The sequence below is a fragment of the Aptenodytes patagonicus genome, chromosome 1 (assembly GCF_965638725.1).
Source record: "Aptenodytes patagonicus chromosome 1, bAptPat1.pri.cur, whole genome shotgun sequence".
NCBI lineage: Eukaryota > Metazoa > Chordata > Aves > Sphenisciformes > Spheniscidae > Aptenodytes > Aptenodytes patagonicus.
In genome coordinates, this window is record NC_134949.1 from 154,376,643 (window position 1) to 154,395,614 (window position 18,972).

The 18,972-nt window shown below is 48.9% G+C and overlaps 1 protein-coding gene across 3 annotated transcripts in view; it reads left to right on the forward strand.

The window, feature by feature from the left end:
• The first annotated feature begins 16,412 nt into the window (after positions 1 to 16,412).
• Positions 16,413 to 18,972, forward strand: part of NPAS2 (neuronal PAS domain protein 2) — a 107,277-nt gene continuing 104,717 nt past the window's right edge. The window contains exon 1 of one of the 3 annotated variants that reach the window (XM_076359635.1): positions 16,413 to 16,534. The gene's annotated coding sequence lies outside the window, so the exon portion shown is untranslated. Of the gene's footprint in view, positions 16,535 to 17,446; positions 17,706 to 18,972 lie in introns of those variants that run through there. The other 2 variants (XM_076359615.1, XM_076359643.1) reach the window with 2 other exon arrangements.

Below are 18,972 nucleotides of genomic sequence, written 5' to 3' on the forward strand. Positions count from 1 at the left end.
GCAAACTGCTGCCTAGGAGAGCACTGCCATTTAGCCTACACATATAAGTAAAGGCTGAGCAATTACCGCAGGACCGAGCCAAGTGTGCCATGAAATTTAATTAAGGTCAACAGGCTCTGGTGTCTGGTGGGGCCTGAAGAGAGCCCTTTCACTGCCTGTGCAAACCAGCCCGTCATTATTGGTGTCCCGGCACAAACAGCCCATTAAAAGTCACTGGAAATGCTCCTGTCCCCTCGGTGGCTTTCTGTCAGGCCTAGTGTGAATATTACAAATTAAGCAGAAACATGCAACAAGATTCCCTGCAGACTCTTAATTAGCCTTCGCGCGGTGGCATTTCTTATCTGCAGATCTGCTAGTTGTGGCAGAAGTACCATGAGGGGGGATGCCAAAAACAGCCTTTTGCAGGACCGGCGTAGAGGCAAGGCTCACAGTGGGTGGGGGACCACAAACGCCATGCTCTCGGTGTGCCAGCGACCACGACACCGCTGCGTGTTTTATGGCAACGCAGCAAGGTGCCGAAAGCACGACAGGCAGCGACAGGGCATCATCCCCACCTCCAAAATAACTCTGGCCCTGCCACCTGGGAGCAGATCCCATGGCAGGCTCGGTGGGAGCAGGAGCAGCGTGGAGGACCGGGCTGCCCTGTGCCTGCAACATCCTTTCTTCACAGGGAGAGCTGCAGTCGCTGCTCCCCGAGCCATAGGTGCTGCCCATGGAGGGGCAGGATCCGCTCCCTCAGCTCCCCCTTTCCCACACCCACCGCCCACTTCCCGACCAGGTATGGTGGGCAGCCTGGAGCCGGTCCAGCTCAGCACACAGCACCACGGAGGCGAGCAAACAGCGAGACGGGTCAGACAGCTGAAGGAGAAAAGGCAGGTTCTTCAGAGTCTTTTTAACTTATAGGATCAATATTTGTGTAATATTCATGTCATAGGACTAAATATTTGCTATAGGATTAAATATTTCTGCACTGCTCTAGTGACTTCACTAGCTTCCAGTGCCCGGGGCTGCCGGTCATGAGCTGGAGTCACATACCAAACTGAATTATTATTGCTAACACGTTTAGATGCAGCCTCGTACCTGATGAATGACACCTGCTGTGAAAAATGAGCGATGCTATTTTTGGAAGGTATTTATCTGGTGTTTGGAGGGTAGCTTTAGACGTATGCAATTCAAATGCATTTCTTTAGGTAGGATAACGATCCTTACATTATCATATTCAATGAAAGTATGTCTACAAGTACGTGTTCTGTATGTGCTCTATGTGTGCAAAACGTGTATCCTAGATACCTAATGGCAATGGCAGATCCAAGCTGTAAATAAACTGATAAGTCAAATGTGTATTACTGGGCCCAGATCGCTAAAATCAGTAGGAGCTTAGTCTGGAAAGGAGTGCAAGATTGGATCAACCGTAGTAAAGACAAACATTATTATTTCCTTTTTGGAGATTAAAGCAGTATTACAGACTTAAAATTGGATGACATTTTGCACACCATTTGGAAAATCACATTACAGATTTGCCAAGGCACTTTCAGCTTAAAACTGCCTTATGGAAAAGTTCTTGATATTTCTTTTGAAAACTGCAGGTACATTCCCCCTCTCCCTCCCTCCTTCTTCTACTGCCCTTGCTCCTTCTAATGATGCTCCACAAGTAAAACAAAATAAACTGATAAAATATTTACGGACAATATTTACACCAGCAGGGGTTTTTTATTGGTATTTTTTTCATTTTTCCTGACTTGCAGGTGAAAGTGGGAATTATTAGGGGACACAATTGTGTTTGCACAGTTGTCTTGCTTGATCCCTATTGATACAGACATTACCTGGGCAGTATTTAGAGTAGGCTTGAAGTGGGATGATAAATGTGGCTTTTGCGATTTCTTTTCTCTTGAGACACCACCTAGTTCCCAGTAGTGTCACCTGCACATTCAAAACAAACCAGCAAAAACCCCTTCCTCTCTTTCTCCGAGGGAAAACCAACCGACATTTCCAAACAGCCAAATTTGGGTTGTCCCAGGGTTTTGTGACAGGCATATGCATCGCTGTCGCTGGAAATGCCAACAGCGCTGCCGTCAGCAGTGTTCTGCTCAAGGACGGATCCAGGAAGCAAATCAGACCTGCAGTATTCAATAGGCACTATCAGGACTGCAGGTTGGCAGGTCTATGAATTAAAGCTAGAGCAAAACCAAAGACTAGCCTGACTCCTAAACCTCCCTTGCATTTACTGTTTTCTGCCTTTGTCCTGGTGTGTCTCAAAAGCAGGGTATTTCCCGGGCAGGTACCTGGGTCCTAGGCAGTCTCCTAGGAGCAGCCAGAGCCACGACAAGCCAGCTCTGGGTAAAAGTACTTGGGCTCCCCTGTCCCTCGGTCACCAGACACACCGGAGCCCCCGACACTGGGGACAGGAGGGAGGGACCCGTGCCTCAGATCAGTGCCGTGCAAGGGTGGCTCCCTGGCTTTCCGACTGGAGCTGCCTGTCGGCTGCAGTCCCAAGAGCAGGCAGAGTTCCTTTGCCCGTAATGCGGTGTACAGGTGCATGCTCAGATCATCTGCCCGAGCCCAAAGTGCTCGCATCCTAATCAGAGCCCGTACTTCTACGCCTCGCAAACCGTGGGTTTATTCCCAGTATTTTACTTGGTAGCCTACTTCATATGAGTGAGAGTTGTTCACGGGCTGACATTCCTCAACGTGTTTTTGAGATGTACATGGTGCTCTTGCAAATGTGGTTTCATTTTTTCACTCCAAAAGCCAGCTAGGCTCTTATTCCCGTTTTTTTTTTCATCAGCTTAGTTCAAGACAATCACTTTCCTCTTCTTAATTAGCGAATTGCTTATCAGCAAAGCAAGAAAGATTTTACCCAATTTTATTTCACAATTTCTTCTTCTTCTTAGCTTCCAAACGAAATACCTTGCTTCACAAAACTCTTTTTCACAATACCATAATGGTGCATTATGGGATCTCGGATTTCTCTGAACAGCCTTAGGTGCTTAACACATATATTCTTTAAGTAGTGTAATTTTACTCCTCACAGTGGGAAGCAGGCATCATTCATAAAGTTCCTATTTCCTCAGGAGATCAGCACTGACTAGTGCTCTGCGCAATTAAGCGTTTTAATTGTATATATGAGATGTTGAACGAGGAGCTTTTTCCAGACAAGGTCATACTTTGAAAAACTATAAGAAAGGCAGGTGCTTCAGTAAGTTAATTTCTTTAAAATGGTTCATTTCCCCATCCCACTCAAAATTTATCAGGTAATCTAGCATGTCCCAAAAGAAAGGGTTCAGTGAAAAGCTGTGATTCAGTGATAGACTTAACGTATGCACAGAGCCAGGAGTCAGGTGGGAAAACCAGGGCTTTTACACCAGCACCCAGAATTTGAGATCCCGAGTTTTTCTTCAGACATGATGAAGAATCTGTGTTCTATAGGAAATCGAGTCATTTGTTATTTATGCTGTGTTTATTGGTACTAATTTCTCATGCTCATCTATCAGTTTCCAGTCTTCATCTCAATAATCTACATTCAATTTTTCAGTCCATATTCCCGGTTGACTGTTGAAATTATCTCTTGTAAGTACTGCTCAATAGAGCTATTAAATACATTAGAAGTATTTACTGTAAAATTCACCTGAAATTCTTCTAGTGAATTTCCTCAAGTTGCCTTAAGTAATGTGTGAATAATAAAGCAACAGAAATAGAGTATCTTCTCCTTATTTTATCCCTGAATAGCACATTTACCTACCAAAATGACGTAAAAAAATAGACCTTCCTCAGCATACAAAACAAGACATGCGCACCCTCTATCTAGAATTGCAAGTTAATGACCATTAGGATTGTGTATTTTGTTATGGCTGTATTCAAACTTGCTGTTAAGCATGATGTCCTGTGATGACTGAAACTTGTTAAGGCTTTAAGTTAGTGTGAATTATATAGACACAAGCTTTATCTAAACTGGTGGTTTGCAATATCCATTTACAAATATTTCTCATTCCTTAGAAATGAAAAATGAAGATGCCACTAGTAATGCATTCAGCTTGAGGCGGTTTTGTGGATGGGTAAGGATTTCATACCTTGGATCTCATGTGAGAATTAAAACAAATGGAGAAAGAGACTCTAGTCATACTCCGTCTTGTTGTTTCACAGGAACTGACAACTCATGTACTGAGAATGTCTGACCAAATCAAAGGACTTTGTTGGGGGAAAATCCGATATTAGATCTCTGAAGGTAATTTCCCCCCCCCCAGATATTTTATATTCATTAGGGATGTCTTCCTACAGTGAGCTCTCGCTCAGGTTTCTGGAGCTGATTCTCTCATAAACTAATGTCTCTTCAAACATTTGCAACTCATTATAAATAACATTTGTTCTGGCAGAGACAGACTACAATAGATGTCTATAAAATCCGAAAAGTGATGGAGAAGGTGAGTGGGGAATGACAGTCTGCTATTTCTCCAGATGCTAGAACAAGGGGGCACCTCTGAGAAACACATCTGAAGCAAACCGAGGGAATGCCGATTTCACACAGAGCATATTTAAATTGTGGAGCTTACTGCCACAGCAGTAAGGTCCTGAATTTCTCATCCTGAAGAAATGCATGTTGAAGGGGTCCAAGGTACGAACAGATTCCAAAAGGGCTGGAATGACTTTGTGGAGGAGAGAGCCCACGGGGGCACTACACAAAGTTGCCTGGATGTATTCTCCAGCAAACAAAGTGCCCAAACAGTTGCTGATTGCTGAAATTGCAATGGCACAGAAGGGGAAGGATCACTCCTTTTCGGACTGTGTCCTGACTGTCTGCATTGAAAACCGGGTGTGAGGTTGGATGGACTTTGACTCTGGTCTAATTCAGCCTTTATTGTAAGTGTCGGTGGCAATCAGCCACACTATTTAAAGACAACTATTTCAGGATCATGTTCTTTGGATGGTGCATTCAGGTATTCTTTCAGACATTTAAATTTAGTTCTCAGGAATTTGAAAGTTCAAATACATTTCATCTATATAAAGCATATTCTGAAGCAATTTATTCTGTTTTGAGACCTGTCACTTCAATGTTCAGTCCTGGTGATATGAGAAGTTCTGCACTGAAGTAAAGCACACAGAACAGAAGGCCACACACCTGCCCAGATGAGTCTGACCTAATAAGCCTTACAGAGGGGGATTTAGCTGCTGATACGGATGCCTAAATTTAAGTGAATGCCATATAGATATCTGTACGTGAGCTAGGTGTCTAAGCTTCCATTAGAATCGATGGAAATTTAGTTAATAGGGAACAGAGTTAAGAGAGATAATTCATAGCATTATAAGGTAAACTCCATCATTTGCTTAGCTGAACTACCCCTGGCTCCACTGACTATAGTCTTTAGATCTCCAGTGACTACTGCAGAAGCTTAAACACCCAGATGACATGTAGACACCTAAATCTGGATGAGCTGAATGGGGAGCTGGACTCATTCATAATTTCAGTTAAACCCTGCAGAGTTATAAATAATTAGTCTATGCTGGATGCATTTGGTATGTTCAGGAGTCTCAGGTCTCCCCCACACCAGTCCATGGCTCTTCCTTCCGTGAAAGGAACGACTACTTCAGGAGAGCTCGATGCTTTAAGATGTATACGGTTCATTGCATTCCTTTCGTAACATCAGCTAGGAGTTTAGGTTAAACTAGCCCTTCTTGGTTCAGAGAGGGACTGTACCTTGGCATCTGGAAGCCTGACTAGTAGCTGACAACCAAATGAGTTCCTGAGGTTGCATGCAAGTCTTTTTTTCTGACTTTTTAGAAGATTTTTTAAATAATGGGTACTGCCTCTCTGAAAGGAGATACAGCATGGCTATGTCTACATAGACAGCTTGCAATTTCCAAATGGATTGGAGTCATTGTCTGAAAGTCTCTAAAATTACTTAAAACTTGACTTCTGGCATTGACATCTGAGGGGACGTGGGTGCAGCAGGCAAGACTGGAGTGCTGGTTTGTGGGACCATTTGAACAGAGAATGTGGTCAGGACCCAAGGCTCTGACTGCAGTGCTTCCTTACTGTGTTGTGTTCGTGCGATGCTCAGCCTTTGAAGCCAAGCTTGTGTAAACAAACTAATCCACCAGCGCTTGATAAGGTGCATCGTCACATACATGAGAACTGAAAACAAACTTGAGTACATCCACAAGGACATAGCCTTGCTGATTTTGATTATTAAAACAAAAAACAAACACAAAGCAGCACCGGCATGTGTTGCTCCCTGAGTACTATTAAAGGAGCAGTTTAGCTCTTTGTGCTCAGCCCCATCGCACAGAAGGGGTTTCTGAACTCCCCGTCCTTCTTTAGCAGCCAAAGACCAAGAGAGATGGGCTTTATGTAATGTGGCTGTCCTACATTTATCTCTACCTGGCAACGACTTTGTCGTGCTGGCTGCGTGCTGCACGTTCTGTACCTCATCCCCAGCATCGCTCTCTCCGCATTTAGAGCTGAGAACATAACGATCTTCTGCTCAGGATCTAGCTGAAGGGAGCTAACATCGTCTCATCCCTTTCCCCTAAACCTCACAGAATCATCTCACCTTTTGTCTCAGGCTCTGTGTCCTCATCTTTAAGTCCCAGCACAATTTATCTTTCTTTTCCCATCTCTTGACGATTTGCTGTTGATGCTGATTTGACGAGCAGGAAGAGATGGGGGGAAAATCTGAGGCATGGGGGGGTGAAGTGACTTGCCAGAGGCAATAAGGCAGCTCACTGAACTTCAGACTTACGCTCACGTCTCTAGGGTCTCAGCGAAGTGCTCACATCACTAGGTCACACCAAATCCCTGCAAGTCTTAGTCCATACCTTCCACCAGCCCTCTGTGCATCTCACTCCAGCTTCTCGTCCTCTCCTCTCAATGACCCGCACGTCTGCTGATGGCTTCTTCACCCTCGCTTCATGTCTTGCCAATATATTGTCAATACCATTCTCTCTCCCTGCCTTTCCAAAAGCTTCCTTCTCTACCAGGCAGGAAGGAATGGCTCCATGCCATCTTTCCGTGTCCGTCTCATATTGTTGCAATTTTACAACACACTCAGTTTTCTGTTTGAATAGCAAACTGCTACTCAGCTTCAACTGTGAATAGTGGCTGCCTAGGGCAGGCATGCTCACAGAAAAAATCTTGGCTTTCTATCTTTCTAAAAATAAATAATCAAAGAAAGGGAAAAGTCAAAAGCTCATCGTGCCCCAAAGAAATGTCTGCATCTCTGTGGAAGACTTCCAAATATCTAACCCAAGATAGAGTGGTAGGGGTAGAAAATTTGCAGATCAAAGGTTTCGAAAATATGAAGTTCTGTTTGTGTGATGCAGACCAGAGCTGTTTGCTCTTCTCAGAAGTAGTGAACAGGCCAGCACACTCCTGCCAGTACAGTGCTGCCATCAGCTTTTGAAAGCTGAATGCCACTGCTGATTGTTGCAAGTAGAGCTAGAGCAGAGATTATTTTAATTGAAATGAAGCTTTCAGGCCATTTCACTTGCTCTCATAAAGCAGCTGGGGATACTTAGGCACAACTTTGGGGAGACATTTTAAGGCACAGGTTCAATATTTGCACCCCGTGGCACTCGGCTTGAGGTTGTCAGACTAATCCTGGGGGGGCAGCAGGGAGTACGGGCCACCGCTGCAGGAGGAACCGGTGGAAAACCTGGGGGCGGACATCAGCTGGGGGCTTCGGCGGTTTGCTCGGTGGAGCCAAGTGGGAAATATGTATCGGTTACCCTGGAAGGAGGAAACGTCAGACTGAAGCTTAGGTCATCACTGCTGCTTTTCTATAGTGCCATATCAGTCTTACTCAATAGCACCAGCCCAGATTAGATTACATTTGTAAGACATATAAAATAATATACCTAGCAAGGATTGTGAAATGAAAAAGGAACTGTGTAATTATGATATTGACAACAGTTTTCAAGTAATACAAACATCTGACTACATCTTTAAGAGCAAGGAGGATATTTTTAAATAAACATGCTTCCTTCCTGCAAGTAATAGATTGCAATAGCAACTGGCAGAGGGATTCATCTGTTATTTTAGTTGTTTTCATGGCTTCATGGGTTTTAGCTCTAACAAAAATATTTAAAAGAAGGCAGTACATTCTATTGCAAGAGAAATTGTCAAAGGTTTTTTTTAATATATTATTCTATTGTATCCTATCATACATTTATTTTCACAAGTTTAGAACATTCTGAAACATTTCCTTTTGGTGTTCAAGTTTTCTGTGATTGATCCCCCTTCTCCCTTCAGCACAGCTACTTTTTTTGTACATAATTTAAATATAGCCCCTCCAGAAATCTTGGAAGTTACAATGAATAAGAATACATTTTCTCCTTAGCAATATTGTAGCAATTCTTTTCCTTCAATAGAGCTAAATCTGTAGATAAGTTAAGACAAACTTCTATTATTTTGGGTTGGATTCAGCAGGGCTATTAAAAAAAAGGTAAATGGAAAAAACTGTTCTTGAGCTCGCGTAACTGAAATGTACTATGAATCTGAGAAGATCTTAAAGACACAAGAGCCATTGCACCGTGCTAGCAGTTATTAGGGAAGGAAAAGCAAGAACATCATGCACCTATACAGATTTAGTGTCTGCCCAGTTGGATTGCCCGTTGAATACTATGTGCAGTCCTGGTCCTCACCTTAAAGGAAATACAGTGGAACACATTCAGAAAAGAGCCACAGGGGATGATCAAAACCATGGAGCAGTTTCCATACTTCAGGTCTTCAGCTTGGAAAAGCAATGACTGAGAGGGGATATGGCACGTCTGTAAAACCAGGAGTAGCATAAAGGGGGTGGAGAGGGATTGATTGTTCCCCTTCTCTTCCAACACAAGAATGAATAGGTGCCAAATAAAGCTAGCAGGTTCAAAATGAGCAAAACCAGATGGCTCTTCATAAAGTGTATAGTTAAGCTGTGGGGTTCCCTGCAGGAAGATGTTGCCCATGGTGGTTACATGGGCATACGGGGAGCTCCTGAGCATAAACTATTGATGGCTGAGAGAGCGCCCCAGGGAAGTGCATGCTTGTGCTATTCTTGCTCACTTCCTCAGACTTCTTTTTCTGGCCACAGTTAGAGGCAGCATACTTTGGTCTGGCCCTGCACTGCCGTTCTTATTTTCATAATTGCTTCCTGATAAAACTATCTGAGTCCCTTTCTTTGCCCCAGCTACACCCCCAAACTCAGGTAGGAATAGGGCTGTTATTGCAGATACGTCTGTTCGTAAAGAGATGCTGATGTCAATGATTTACTGAAATACACACAGCAAATCTAATCAGCAAACAGCTTTGGCATTAAGAACAGGAAAAGATGATAAGAGTGTCAAGAACGAGGGAGTAATTCAGTTATTTTAGGGTCTTGCAACAACTGGTAAGGCAATAACGCAGCCTGTGAAACTCTTGTTTTTAAAAGAAAAAGTCTTTTTCCATGTGAAGTTAGAGCCATCACAATATAGACGACCGACTGCTATCATCTTTAATCCATCCTGGCAGAAATACGTGCTTGACCAATGTTAGCATTACGAAGGCTGAGACTCACTCCTTGTCCGAATCACAAAGGTGCAGACTTCCCCTCGGAGACATACTTCCCACACAGAGCCTATAAATAGCCCTTCGGCAAAATATTTTGCTGTATTTAGCATTTTATTAAAAGCATTGTGTAAAATGAATTCTCCATTACTCTGTGCTGTTCATCTGCATGTAATACCAATGGTAATTGATTTTCTGATGGTGCATGAACTGCTAATGTAAAACCTCTGCAGAAGACTTAAAGGTGAAATCTATTTTCCCTGCAGAAAGCCTATATAATCTGGTTTTATACAGGAGAAGTATATCTTAAAGGAAGCGGAGGGGACTTCAGTTCCCGCATCCCAGTTACTGCTCCAACCTGTGGCAGGGAGGTAGGTACCAGCCCACCCTCCCCACGCCCTTTGCAAAGGTGGCGGCATCAGCCAGGCACTGGTGATAGTTTAAACACCTTTTATTCACTATTGAATTGCTAACGCAATTTTGCACCAGCAGCTCCATTCAATACACATTCTTCCATTTAGGCCGCGTGTTTGCGTCCGCACACGCCGCTGTGTTTGTGTCTCCGCGCCCACCGCTTCCACTCCCTGCAAACCTCCTGCCCGGACGCTGCTCCTGCTTCCAGTGGCAGGGAGGAGGAGGACATCGGCTGCCGCACTGGGCTCACGTCTGTGCGCAATCGGTGCAACCACGTCAGGATCAGCCCCTGCATGCTGAAACAACTCGCCACCTTCTCTGCAAACGCAGCTGAGGGCAAATATTGCCTACAGTATCTGCTGATGTTGGAACACTGCAATTACTTCTGAAATCTAACCTAATTACAGTTGCTGAAGAATTTTTCTCCATCCTCTCTGGCTCATTTACAGTTCTCCCACATTCTCCTTTATGTCTCCTTTCTTTGAGTCAATATTTACCTTTTTAACACTTTCTCTTCCTCTGCTTCCCTCCCTCCTGCAATGCTCTGTGCAAGCGGAATAGCACAGCCTCTGCTAGCAGCCGTGTCTGCGTGCAGCCTGCGCAAACGATGGAGGCCAAATACACCTTCCAAGTTTTTATAGTCAAAGCTCTGACTTTGTGAAAGCAACAGAACACCTCACCTGACTTTGCATTAGTGAAATTGTTCTCGAGGCTTTGTTTGCATTTCAATGCTCTCCCAGGGTGCTCACCGTGAAATCAGAACCATGTTTGCATGAGTATCAGGGAGAGGAGCTAACTGCCACCAAAAAGGAAGAGCAGTCCAAGAAGCAGCCCATTTTCACTGACAACATAGAAAGGAAATAATCTAGCTCAAAGGAAAAATGTTTTCTGGAATTATTTTTTTTTAACTGTACAAGTATGCTCAGACTAAGAGTTTAAAACAGCAAAGTAAATTGTTTTTAAACGCATGATTTAACCCAGTAGGGTTTTTTTTTTAATCGTTACCAGGAATTTAGCGTCTGTTCGGACAGGGGTGAGCACATTGCATAATACTCCTAGTGCCTCATTGACATCTAGTGCCTACTGACTGCTGCCGTTTAAGCAACACCAGTCAAAACACTGAAAGAGACAATGAAGAAATGAACCTGGTTTGTTTTTTTTTAAGGCAAGATCGATGTCTTTTTAAAACATGACAATAAGGTACCTGGCCAGATGCACTAGGAGGAAATTCTGTGTCCTGGATTTGTTCAGGAGGTCAGAATCAATGGTTCTCATAGTCCTTTCTCATATGTAGGGGCTGTATAAGAGAAGACAATGAGAAAGATCTGAGCACGTATGCTAGAAACATCCTGAAACAAAATCTTCTGAGCTGATTTTTTGAAGTCAAACAGCTAAATTCAGGCTTACACATTGTCTTGATATTGATAGTTGCTTACTGCTTTGAAAATCATAGATGGCAGAGCTGTATATGTGAGGGCAGATCCATACACCCCCGAGTTTGAAGATTTTTTATATTATTTCCTCTGTTATTTACTTAACTTTCACATTTAAATTTTCCATATTTTTACTAACACGTGTCATTAGTAATAATAACATAATGAGCTTAAGGTAGGTGCAAAAGTAGAGTGCTGCACAGAATCACAGCAAGCTGAGAAGAATTTGAAAGAGCGAGTGTGTGGTGGTAAGTAGTGTAACTCCAAGGTTGTGAGCAAGAACAGTACTCAGGAAAAAAGAGAGGAGGGAGCAATTAGCAAAGAATTTGGAAAACTGTGCAGAATCCTGAAAGTCAGGATGAACTCCAGGCCTAACCCATCTCCTGCTGAAGTCAGCAGAGAGGGGAATAAGGCTAAGGAGAGAGGCAGTGGTTCGCTACACCTTCCTGCTGCTCATCAAGAGCTTCTGGAAGGGGTAGAAGGTCTCTGTGAAACCTGCCAAGAATATTTGTACAGATCCATAGGGACTGTGTCTTGACAAAAAAATACTACCGCAGTCCAACATTAATGCAGTTGTTTTTCTCAGTCAAGGTAAAGCCAAAGATGCTGCGTTTGCGTTCAGACTTCTCCCAGCCATTCTTAATTCAGTTGTGGCACTACAACCCTTTATTATCTTCTGTTTCACTGGGACTTCCAGAGAAAAATAGCAGATCCTTTACTCCTGGGTTTGAACTTCATTTTCTTGAACAGCTCTCAAAGCTGAACAAGTTCTATCAGCCTGATTTCAGACCAGAGCTTTTCTCCCAGGTACAGCCACACTGTAATTCCTTACCTGTGTTAACCAGCACAGTCCCACTGAAACTGGACCTTGCCACGAAATGTATCCCCATCCTGCTCCGAGTGAACGAAGGGTCCTGCGTGGGCCAAGAGATGCACTGGCACAAAGGCCACTGTCAACCAGAGGATAAGTGGATCATCTTCTCTTTCCCACACGAGAAAGGATTATTTCCACAGCCTTGAGCTTTGGCTCGCCAGGCTGACACACACACATACAGTACGCTCCATGGCAGTGGAGTGCATATGTACAGCTCATGCTGCAGAACAGTTTTGCTTCACGGGAAGGCTGTAAATGCTCAGCCACAAGGTTGCCAGGCAGTGGTAGGCTTTAGGGCTTTCTGTGCACCCAGCAGCAATTTCAGCCCTTCCAGACATTAAGTCTATTCAATGATTAGTCACTATTTCAACCCATGCCTTCTTCCTCCCCACTCCTTGCATTAACCACTTAAAGAAAACCTGAAAACCCTTTTTTGAATAAGCTGGGAAAGTCCAACCCTCAGGTAGGTTGTACACATGACTAAGTTCTTCCATGAAAACCCTGGCGATGGGTAAATTTTTGCTTCAAAATGGATCAGACTAAGGTAAGTTCAAATCAGCAAGTTGGCTCTTGTCTTGTAATAACCATGCAGAAAAACAGGGAGCTTGGTTTTCTAGCTGAAGAGACTCTGAAGACCCATCAGGCATCCTACTCCAGCGCTTGGGGCAGCAGCAGCAGGATGCATCTGAAGTCCATTTCTCCGTGGCATCTCTCTGCTTTTCCCTGATTTGGAGGCCGTGCTGCTGGTTGATAGGTATGCACCACCTCTCCCTCCCTCAGGAAGCTGTAAGTTGCGGAATGAAAAATAATGCCGATCCTCTGAAGACCGTTCCTCTCTGCAGAAATTTCTGCCAGAATTGGTTACGGAAGCGTGTTACCCAAAGAAGGAGCTCCCCACATCTGCCCCTGTGCTCCCATGCTCACCAACCCCAGCTAGCCCGGCTGGAAAGCAGCGCAGAGCTCCCAGCAGCCACGGCTGGTGTGACTCCTGTGACTAACAGGAGCCACCGGATTTATTTGCCATGTATTTGTCCCTGCTGCTCTCTCTTTCATCATGCGAGGTAGGGAGACAAGTGGTCCGAGGTCTGTCTTGCCCCTTAATTAATATTAATCAAATTACTCCTTGTCTGTCTCCTTCTTACTTACTTGAAAACTTAAGAGAATAGTTTCTCATTCAGTGCCATTTGGTAAGCTCTTTGAGGGTCCTTTATTCTTTTCCATCACGCCCCTCCCTCCCACAGTGCCATCCCTGACTTTTGCACCATTGTTGCTATTTATGTTGATTAGAGGATGATTATTTGGGGGACCCCTTTTTACTTCTACACGAACACTAATCCAAAAGTAGGCTTCACATTTAAATTAAGGCCTGCAAATTGCATCTTATTTCCCCACAACGTGTACTTGTGTCTGTTAAAGATTAAAAGCGTCGATATTGCACAGGTAATGCCTATGCTTCTAGGTTGTGGTGGCCAGGGTCTGGCTCTGGAGCCAAGTGATGTCCAAGGTAGCTCCTTCCTTGAGGGTTACGTCATGCGGCAGTGGCGGCACCGCATAATCTGAATCCCTGGCAGTGAGGGAAAGCAAGCCAGCAGAGTTAAACCCAGTATGTCCGGGCTGAACTCGCACCCAACCCCACACCCCTCCCACGGGCTTGCCACAATGAAGCAGGGGGGTCCCAGGGGAGCCGCTGTCCTCTCCCGCTCTTCCCCTTGGCCCTCCACCCTGGGAGGCACCTAGCTTGTGGTTCTCGGCCCATTGAAAACCCTGCTGCGTCATTTCTGGGCCACAAAGGTTGGCCAGCCTATTCTAGTCCAAACAAAAGGGATTGCGGCTTTGGATCACAGGCTCCTGGTGTCTGAAAAGTTACTTACTGATATTTCACGATTATAAAATGATCTAATTTTTTAAAAATTGAACGCTGGGCTCCCGCCTTAAAGTTCTTGCATGTGGCATCTAGCGTAACCCTTTGGCTAATTTCCAGACCAAACACAGTATTGACAGTATTGGGTTATTTTCCATTTGGACCGAGAGAAAGGCTGTGTGTTTTGAATGGCTGGTGTTTCACAACGGGGCTCAGGTATGCGCTGGGAAAAGCCTGCCTCACCCTCAGCCAATCTGCTGTTTGTTGCCCTAATTAAAGTTTACACCGGTAACCTAGGGAATGCATTAAGAAACAAACCTTAACCAGTCTCACTTCTTCACTTGTGCAATGGGGTCCTTATAAATTCACAGGGAAAATGTTTAAACATGGTAGAGAGGTAATTTTGCATATACGCCCCTGTGTCTCGCTGATTGCCTTTCTCGATGTGGTGTTTTCCTCAAGGTACTTGGTTTCTCAGCTTTTGAAAGCGTAGGGATGTTTTTGGGGCAGGGTTTTTGTAGGTTTTCAAAAGGACTGGAATATCAAATCATGTGGTGTATATAATCACGGGAAGTTCCTTTTCTCTAACCTTACAAGGCTTGAAGATTTTATGTTATACTTCATTGTGCAACACAAGAGAAATACCTCAGGAACAGAAATGTCTTTTATTCCACTCCCCATGTATCTGATGCTTTATTCCCTCAGGCACTACTTGTTTGCCAAAGGATTGTTTAACCACTGTTTGACAATTTCCAAATGGGAAAAAATGCTGGGTTTCATCCAAAGGAAGGGAGGAGCTTTTCAAAGTTTTGTATTTAATCTTGGTTAAAAGTAAACAACTTTACCCTTTCAACATTAGTCATGCCTGTTGTATAAAGTACGGTGTAAAAGTGCTCAGCAAAAAAGTGCAACGTTTTTCCATCCTTTGTAATTATTAACATTTGCATTCGGGATTGAATCGGATTGGGTAACAGGCTGGATGTGGCGTGCGGGGGGAGCCGGGCATCACGGCGGGGTGACTGGGTGAGCTGGGTGGTGGGGGTAGTGGGAGAAGCAGCACGGCTCCTCGCTGGAGCCAGGTAGCTGCAGCAACCTTCAGCCCACACGCTGCGCCCACACACGCACGCCCTGTGTGGGCAGAGAGGTCTCTGCTGGCTGGTATTTTGCAAGGATTAACGTGTCTTTAAAAGGGAGGCAGAATGGACCGGGGGAGGTGGGGAAACAGCCCCCAGCCCACCACACAAACTCTGCTGGCACAGGTATGGCAGTGCAGCCAGGCCCTTCTGGTGGGGACAGAGCTTGCACCTGCTAAAGGGGCTTTTCCCTCCCCAGGAAATCCCTTCTCCGAACAAAAAATGCAGCCATCCTGAAAAGCAAACACTATATCCCAGAGGGAGACCCCTTTTGCGGGTGGACTAAGTGCCTCCTCCAGGTGTTTCTTTGGCATACCAATGGGAAGGGGCGGAGGGGGCCGGCTGGCCACAGCAGTGACAGCAAGCCCCGGGTGCAGAGGCTGTGCGAGGGCGACAGCGGGCGGGGGGGCAATAGCCGGCGGGGCCCGGGAGAGGCGGGCAGGGCGGCGGGGCCCGGCGCTGCCGCTGGCCGGAGGCGCGGGGGGAGCGGGACTTGGGAGGCGGCGGGGATACCAGCGGGCTGCGCCCGAGCCGCGCCCCCGGTCTCCGGCCATTCCTGCCCTCCTCAGCGGAGAAGGGCAACCGCAGACCCCGCTCGCTGCCGCCGTCAGAAGTCGACAGGAATGCCCGGCGAGGCGAAAGCAAGCCTCCGAAATCAACAGCTCCTCCCAGGCTCCGGCACACTTCCTTATCTCTCACTGGCCACTTTGCAGGAGGAGTATTAGGCAAAAAAAAAAAAAAATAATGCAAAGTGGGGAATAAAAAGCATGACCTACTTTGCAACAAGGAAAAAAAAAAAAAAGAGCTCTCTGTCAAGGTTTTGCTCTAATTGCCGGTGCGGCGTTGCATAACCAAATCGGGAGCTCCTGCCTGTGCCCGGGGAGGCCGGGAACCTGCCCCGGGGCAGCGCGGTGCCGCGCCCCGCTCCGGCTGGGCTGCCGCGGCCACCGCCGCCGCCGGGGGAGCGGGCACGGGCGGGGCGCAGGGTGACCCCTCGGGCCGGGGGTCGAGCGGGGAGGGCGTCCCCAGCCCGGCGAGGGAAGGGGAGCCGAGCCGGGGCCCCGCCGGGGCGCCCCGGGAGCCGGCGGCGGGGCACCTGGGCGCAGCCCTGCCCGGCGGGGACGGCGGCACCGTGGCCGGCTGGCGTGGCGTGGCGGGGGCTGCCGGGGTCCGGCTATCGGGGCGGCCGCCGGTGCAGCGCGGGGATGTCGCTGGAGACATATGTAAACGCGGGCACGATGGGGTTTGCTGAAGGCGTTGTGAAACCATCCTTGATCCGGGGCTGGCTTTTCGGTTGAGGTTTTTATTATTTTTTTTTCCCCTGCTTCCCCTTTCGTTCTCTTTCCAGCTTCTCCTTTTCTTGGATCCTCGCCTGTCTCCTCCCACAGAACGAGAGAGAGAGAGAGAGAGAGAGAGAGAGAGAGAGAGAGAGAGAAAGGTCACGTATGTTTGGAAAAATATGTAGGTCAGTGGAACATTCCCTGCACTTGTGCACAGGGAGCCGGGGCGGGAGAGCTCCTCCGCAGCCCTCTCGCTACCCACCGCCCCAGCCCGGCCCTCCCGGAGCCCGCCGCGGGGCGGGGGGAGGCGAACGCCGGGTTCCCTTTCCCCTTCCCTGACCCATTTTGCGCACCGGCCTCGGGTTTGGGCTGCCCCCCCCCGCCCTGCCGGAGAAGGCGAGCGAGCGGCGGAGGAAGCCGGCGCGGGCGAGCCGCCGCCAGCCGCCGGGGCCGCGGCTGCCCATGGGCACGGGGCGCGGGGCGCGCCCCCCCAGCGCCGCCGGCTGAGGACGCGGGGCGGCGGCCCGGCGGCGGGGGCAGGCGAGGGGAGGCGGCGGCGGCGGCGGCGGCGGGCGGCGATGAAGGGCCGGCGGAGAGGATGCCCCCGTCTCGCCCGCCGGGCTCCAACTTCGCGGAGAACTATCGGCCCCGCAGCCCCCGCGCCCGCCCTGCCTCTCCCCGCCGCGCGTCCAACTTAATGCCCCAGCGGGAGCCCCAGCCAGCAGCCCCCCCGGTCCCCGGCCTCTTCCCCCCCCCGCAGCAGCCCGGGCTCCCGGCGGCCTCCCGCTGCCGGCGGAGCCCCTGGCCCCGGCGCGCGTGGGTCCCGCGGCGCCCGGGGCGGCGGCAGAGCGGCATGCGGCGGCCCCGCGCACCATGAGACACGGCACCGGCACCGGCACCGGCGGCAGGCAGCAGGCGGGCAGCGTCCCCGGCTCCTCGTCGGCGAGGAAGAGTTTGCCGGCTCCCGAGGCCGGCCTCCTGCGCGGCTGGAGCAGCGGCGGCCGCTGCCGCAGCGGCACCGGCAGGCACCGGAAAAGCGGCGGCATCCAGCCCGGCGGCACAGGCGCCGGCACCGCGGGCACCGGCACCGGCGGCGGCTCCCGCGCCCAGGTGGCCACCGCGGACAGCAGCAGCGGCGGCGGCGGCGGCTGGGGCTTCCCCGCCGCGCTCCCGCAGCACCGGCACACCAGGTAACGCGCGGCCCTGCGGCCCCGGCCCTCCCTCCGCCCCGCGGGGCGCCCACCCGCGACACCCGCGCGAGGGGGCGCCCGCCCGCGGCCCCCCGCGCCGCCCACGCGCGCCCGCGGCACCCACGAGGGACGCCCGCCCACGCGTGACCCCCCGCGGCGGCGATCGGGATCAGCTCCCCTCCGTCCCCGGTGCTCCCACGCACCGCGGGGGTGGCGGAGGTGCCCGGCGGTGCGGGGTGACATCGCCTCTGCCGCGGGAAAGTTTCCGTGGGGAGCGCGCCCTGTGCGGCCTGTCTGTCCCGGCCGGGCTGGCGGGGGCCGGCCGGGCTGGCCCCTCCCTTTGGAAAAATGAAATGCCCCCCACTCTGTCCCCCCCTCCCCGTCTCATTTTGGTGTGTTTCCTGACGTTGGGGGTTCATTTAGGCTAGACCGGGAGAGGGTCTGCGACGCAACCCGGCAGTGTGTGGTCAAGGAAAACTGCCAGTAAGACCAGTGGGATTTTTGAATGGGCGAAGGCTCCCGGTGGGAGCAGGGGTTGTGTCGTGTGCCGGGAGAGCCTCGCTGCTGCTGCGGCCCTGCGCCGGGCTCCCGCTTGTTTCCCTTCGGCGTGCAGAACGGGGGGAAACGTTAAACCCACGGCTGAGCGGCACCGCAGGACTTCTTTCACGAAGACTTGTGCGGGGGTGTTTTCCTCGATGGTCACTAGCCTGATTTGTCAATTAACAAGCACGCTCATCCAGAAACTTTCCTCCGTACTCCTTAACTGTCTACAGGATGGCAGTTTACTTTCACTCAAGTGGCTCAGAAATAATTAGTGGTTATAAGCATTACAGCCAGCGGAGGAACTTTAATCTTTTCACAGTGCTAAATCTCCAGAAGGGCTGTAGGGTTCCCTCGGACGGGCACGGCTAACCTGAGCATTCAGCTCAACAAGTGGCCGCCCCTTGAAGTGGAAAATTCTCGCTCTCTCTTACCCTGGTATGAAATGTTAATTTGTATCCCACCGTGGGTTTACTTCACTTGGTGATACTAAATAATTAGCGTTCACAGTTTCCAGAGCTAGCCAGCTCATCCGCTGATCCGTGTCCGATTCTGAGGGCTGTCGGCTGGCGGAGGGCCCGATCCTGCATACATTTCTGTAGATGAATATTGACCGAGTTGCTCTGCAACAGGAGTATTCAGAGAACGTAACTGCCAGCTGTGCACTGTCTCCCCTGAACACGTGAAAATGACGGTTTTCCAGAACCGGGTATCCAACACCAGGGTG